The sequence below is a fragment of the Oncorhynchus mykiss genome, chromosome 9 (assembly GCF_057628025.1).
Source record: "Oncorhynchus mykiss isolate SJ-2025 chromosome 9, ASM5762802v1, whole genome shotgun sequence".
NCBI lineage: Eukaryota > Metazoa > Chordata > Actinopteri > Salmoniformes > Salmonidae > Oncorhynchus > Oncorhynchus mykiss.
Window position 1 is genome coordinate 40,392,399 of NC_143030.1, and position 5,814 is coordinate 40,398,212.

The following is a 5,814-nucleotide window of genomic DNA, read 5'->3' on the forward strand; positions in this document are numbered from 1 at the left end:
AGTAGTAGTAGTAGTAGTAGTAGCAGTAGTAGTAGTAGTAGTAGTAGTAGTAGTAGTAGTAGCAGTAGTAGTAGTAGTAGTAGTAGTAGCAGTAGTAGTAGTAGTAGTAGTAGTAGTAGTAGTAGTAGTAGTAGCATTAGTAGTAGTAGTAGTAGTAGTAGTAGTAGCAGTAGTAGTAGCAGCAGCAGTAGTAGCAGTAGTATCAGTAGTAAAACAATCTGATTACTTGACCAAAGAACTACTCCAGAGTATTTGACAAAAGTAAATACTGCAGAGCGGGTTAGGGAGCCACAATAAATACAGTAAAGTATTTTATTTAAGGGGAATCTCAAATCGGCTGTCAATTATTTGGGTTCAAACCTGAGATAGGAAAGGGAGCAAGACTATCATGTTGCATTTCGTCAAGAGAAACTCTTCAAGATGGTAATTTTTTTAAGTTACATGTATTGTGCACTCTTCAAGCCTTATGAAGGTCTGTGGGGAAGAACTGTTCACAGATCAATGCATTGTAAATTGGTAGTATTCATAGTGGAGCTGTTCAACAACATCTTGTCAAAACACCATTATTAAGAAAGCAGTACTTGCAACACAACATCTATTTCAATCGATGATGTGGGAGGCATTGGTTGTTCCCTACAGGGTCTATGTTCATTACACACTGACAAACACAGGTTATGGACTCAAATACAGGAGAGATTTTTCTAAAATACACAAAGAAAAAATGTATATGTGTAATATGAAAACCACTGTGACAACAAATACAAGAAATTACTAAGAACATAGCTGAATTAATATTATTGTTCTGCTTTTATATTATTGACGAGCCTTTACATTTGAATACAAATCAACAGTCAGGACATATTAAGGTATAGCGCAATATAATCGGTTGAATTGAATCTTTGAATTGAATCTGTATGACTCAGTTCAGCTCTTATGACTCTCAACTAATAAGCCTGCATCCTTTAACAAATCCCCTCAAGATCCCACCTCTCTTTACCTCCTCTTCTGAAACACTATTACCCAGAGTCACCATACAGATGGTCATGGTTTGCAGCTTACACCAATTAGGCAGAGCTACTGTCTATACTCCACAGCCTTACCAAGACCCTCCTCGTTGACTAGAACATTGCTTATTTACCTCTGACTGAGCAGGCAGGCCTGGTTGTAAATTAGGAAGGGTATTGGCAGTTTCCAGCCATTGGAGCAGCATGTGTCAGTCCTAGAGTCTGTTATTTATGAGTCCTCTGAGCCCTCAGCCCTTGCTGCTGCTGCAGAGATGCTGATTCAGTTTTATTATTGAAGAGGCCCTTCCACTCCTTATTAGATCTTTGATTCTTGGAGTGCATTTAGGAATTACATTTAGGTTGAGAGTCAGCATCAGCCATGCCTGATGGCCTCTTTCCCTCTCTCCCTGTCTCTGCATGAGTAGTGACTCTCTATCTCTCTCTTTCAGAAATAAACGTATAGATAAACAGACATTGAAAACATTATCCCTCTCTCTGTCTCTCTCTTCCACTCACAAACAAACAAACGCATATGCACATACACACACACACACACACCATTCTGTCCTGATTTGATTTGATTTGATATTGATCCTCACTATCTGCCAGGGAGAGATCACCTTTCTATGGGGGTATTCTATCCCATCCTTATATTTCCTCAATGAACAAACAATCATCCCAGAAAGATAATTATTTTAAATAGGAGGTAATATTGTGATTATCTGTGTAGGAACACTGTATGTAAGCATGCAGTAATGCCAGGTCTCTCTCGGAAATGAGGTTCTTAACCTCGAGATCTACTCGTAGAATAAAATAATATCAAAAACTCTGTTTACAGAAAGATTACATAAGAAAAGATGACTCGTACAGGATCATTATGTCTCTCGTCATACCGGTTTCCAGCAGTGTAATAGGATTGACCAGGCTTCAAATAGACACTAAAACAGAATATAGGAAGCTCTCCATCTTTAATTGCAGTTGGTACAAAGCTTTCTCTAATCAATCAGACCATCCACATGTGGATATTATTTCATTGACCGTATTGTTATGGAAAGTCCATGATGATCAACCCACTAAAATTCAATGGTACCTTTTGTGTTATAATTGGTCTAACTCATTATGCCTTGATAAGTCTGGTAAACACAGAATTTCAAATAAATATAAACCATAAACCTTTTAGAGGACTTTGAACAGGACTTTGACCATATTCTGTTTGTGCGCAGCTTCAGTAAACTGGAGATCCAAAGCTCTAATGCCAACATCAAGCTGATTTTTGATATTGGTAGCAGCATTGCAGTATTTTGAGGAAGATCATAAGTGTTGGTGAATGTTAAATTTTCACTATAACATATTCCTATCTGATTAGTAGTGATTTTATTTACATACCTGACTGTCTGTGTACCCTTTGTTCACAGTAAAGCTTTTGCTGAATTAAAATTATCCTAAATGGCAAGAGGTTGAAGGAGGTTGAGAAACAGTAAACCTGCAGTGCCAATCAAACAAATGATGGCTGACACACACACACATACAATCCTGTGCATTTGGGGGGAATCCACTATATAAGAATTGTTGATTAAAATAAATACTTGGTATTAAAAATGGCAAATGGTAGGTATTTTGTTAACTTGTTCTTTAATAACATTGTTTGTTACTAGAGTTGTATCTAGTAAGGATATATAAAATAAAAAACTTAACTTAAACAATCAACAATCAACAAATATCATCACCAAGCTGTTCGACTATTGGCAGCGTTAGGGTGTTGAAAAAAATACATAAATACATACAGTATAAGGCAACATGAAATTATTATAGTGGAATCTGCAAGCAGAATTTTCCTTGGCGCACGTACATTTTGGTCAATTCATTAGTCTTTCCGTTCAGCCGGCATGGCAGTGAGTGATGCGCCTGTCGCGCGCACACACACAAACACACACGCGCGCCTCAGCACTGCCATTCTCGTTGAGCGTGATCTTTGCGCGTCTTGAACTGGCCTATAGTCAGTGGGGTCATCTTTCGTTATCATAAAGACGTCTTTTTGAGGACGTCTGTCCTCAATCCCAATAAACTACTGCTGTTGTTCTTTGAGCGCATATGTCGGGATTGTACTATTTGTCTTGGAGTTCAGCTCAAAATAAGTGTCTTTATATGGCATCCATTTCAGGTTTCTTTGATTAGGCCTACTGTGTCTATGCAGAAAAATGACATGGATGTGTAGCCTCATTTATTTATTTTTTAATTCAAAGACCACATTAGAAAATACAAGAATGAGCAATTTAGGTGAGCTGCCAAAGTGAGACCAAATATTGCTCATATAATTGATTTCATATATTATTTTTGAATAGCCATACATGTACACCTCAAGGGAGTTTTCTATCATTATTTGAAATAGTTCGGCATTTGAGAATAGGAAGACACAGCAAGATACAGGAGAGGTTTTTGAAGTTGGAGAAATCACCAGATAATAAGAAGTGGCCGTTTGAATTGATAACTCAAAACTCGTATCTTACCTGTTAATATGCAGGGTCGTCAAGATGAGGTTTTGTACACATTAAAGTCCACTGTGAGCTTGTACGGATTCTCCTCCCTGTATCACGCTGAAAGGATGGAACAGGACTGAGTGCAAGCCGCCTGTGCGTGGAGACCGGGCGTCTCGATTGAGCGAGATGCATGCGGCTTGAAACGAATGTGACAGACTACCCTTTCGGATCGCGAACGAAGGTGAAGTTGTCAGTGTGTAGCCTACAGTGCACTCTGGGTAAAACAGTCTGCCCAACTATCCAACCACCCCTGTTTCCGCTGGTGCTCTGTCTCTCGGGCGAATGTGATGGTTATCCCACGGGATCCATGAATGAATTTGGGCACGTCTCACGCTCCCCGCTGCGCGTCGCATAACCAATCGGTTAGTTCGATTGATGGGAGCCCTATTTGTCTTTCTCTCATGTTGAAGAAGATTACAATTACGGAAAATGTGCTTGGTCATAAATTACAATAATTGTCGCATTTGAATAGCTTAATGTAGGTTAGCTCCTTGGAAATAATTAATAGCATAAAATTAATATGTTCAAGTCTTGGGAATTGGGACCAGTGCGCATCAATTCGCACAATACTTGGTGGCTTTTATTCTGTCAATATATCAGAGCGTTGGCGAAGTTAAAAGTGTCAAAGGGTTGTCTAACACCCACCCGTGGAGGTCTGCTGTGGGCGGTCCAGAAACATGCTCTCCTACTACTTGCTCTCATACTGCCATCTAGTGAAGACCTCAGCTAGTCATATTGAACTGTAACTTTTTCTATTGCTGCAACATTTTCATTTTTCATCATGAGAGTTAGGCGATACTGTATTTTGTTGTCTTCCATTATGGTTAATGCTATTTAACTCTGTGAGGTTATTTATAGACAGGTCTGTAGCCACCTATTTAAAAAAAATGCACTGAGGCAGTACATCCTCAGTCCAGTCTGTGATGGTTTAGTAATATCCTGACTAGGGTTGCAAAAATCCACATGTATTTTTTTTTAATGTATTTAATTACATTTTTATTGAGCTAGGCAAGTCAGTTAAGAACAAACTCTTATTTACAATGACCGCCTACCTAACTTTCAATAAATTCCCTGGTTATCCCGGTTGTAGGATTCATGGAATCAGGAGGGACTAAGTAGGACATCTGAAAACCTCCAACTAGGATTTCTGGAATAACAGGAAATGTATTCAAAGTTCCCAGAATTGTGCAACCCTAATCCTGAATGTGAAGCATGACATCAGATAACAGCCTCTCTGTCCTTTGGTCCTCGTCAGACAGGGGAATATTGGGGTAATTGGAAGATAACAGCTTCATTTATTTCACTGATTACAGACAGACAGGTGCAGAACATCAGTGCTTACTGACTGACTGAAAAATGATTGAGTATATAATTGAATGCATACAGTTAGTGACATTTTGAATAGACAAAATAAGTGTTATCAAAACTGGTAATACTATTGTAACAACTTAGCAATGTTGATCTCCTGTGGCATATCATTCAAAAGTCTACACAGTCTAATGGCAAATTCCCAATCGCCTTTCGTTTTCAACATATAGACTTTGCGATGTTCAACAGTGCCTTGCCAGAGGATCTCAGGCTGCGTCCTGGTTCATAGGGAGATACAAGATCAGAGGTATAGGATGGGGCTAAACCAATCCTTGCCTTAAAAGTGGTTAATACAATTTTAAAATATATTCTAAAAGTGACTGGTAGCCAGTGTAGAGAAGCTAAAATAGGTATGATGTGGAAAAATGTTTCTGGTTCCTGTTAAAAGTCGAGCTGCAACATTTTGAACTAACTGTAGAAGATGGGAGTGATTTCTGTAGGCCTATACAAAGAGATACAGTGACAACCTATAAATAAATATAAATAAATATAACTTGAGGTTTAGGTCAGGGTCTAAGAAGACACCAAGGTTTCTGGCTGTAGGACAGTCCCGCAATGTTATTTTTGGCGTATGTGACACAACTCACTTGCCAGCCATGGTCCTAGCAATTTTGCTACCCAATAGTGTCAAGGTTGTGCGCTATTGGTGGAGAAGTCAGGTGCAGGAGAGCAGAGAGTTGTGAACAGGTGCACACTTTATTAAGGCAGAGGCAATAAAACAGACAGACGCCACTGTGTCAAAAGCACCAGCCAAAGGAAAAAAGTGCAAGGCGCCAAACAGTCACAAAAATAAGCAAATGTTTAACAATTAAACATCCTTCATGAAATACCACGGAATACAGGGAAAAAAACAGCCTGGCGCGTAACATGAAACAAGTAACAAAAACAAATCCACACAAAGACAT

General features: G+C 39.0%; 1 protein-coding gene across 6 annotated transcripts in view; it reads right to left on the reverse strand.

Moving 5' to 3' along the window:
- The window catches only part of LOC110531947 (poly(rC)-binding protein 4), a 53,598-nt gene extending 49,436 nt beyond the window's left edge, over positions 1 to 4,162 (reverse strand). Inside the window, exon 1 of one of the 6 annotated variants that reach the window (XM_036987833.2) lies at positions 3,512 to 4,162. The gene's annotated coding sequence lies outside the window, so the exon portion shown is untranslated. The remainder of the gene's footprint in view (positions 1 to 3,511) is intronic. The other 5 variants (XM_036987832.2, XM_021615485.3, XM_036987834.2 and 2 more) reach the window with 5 other exon arrangements.
- Between the last annotated feature and the right edge of the window lie 1,652 nt (positions 4,163 to 5,814).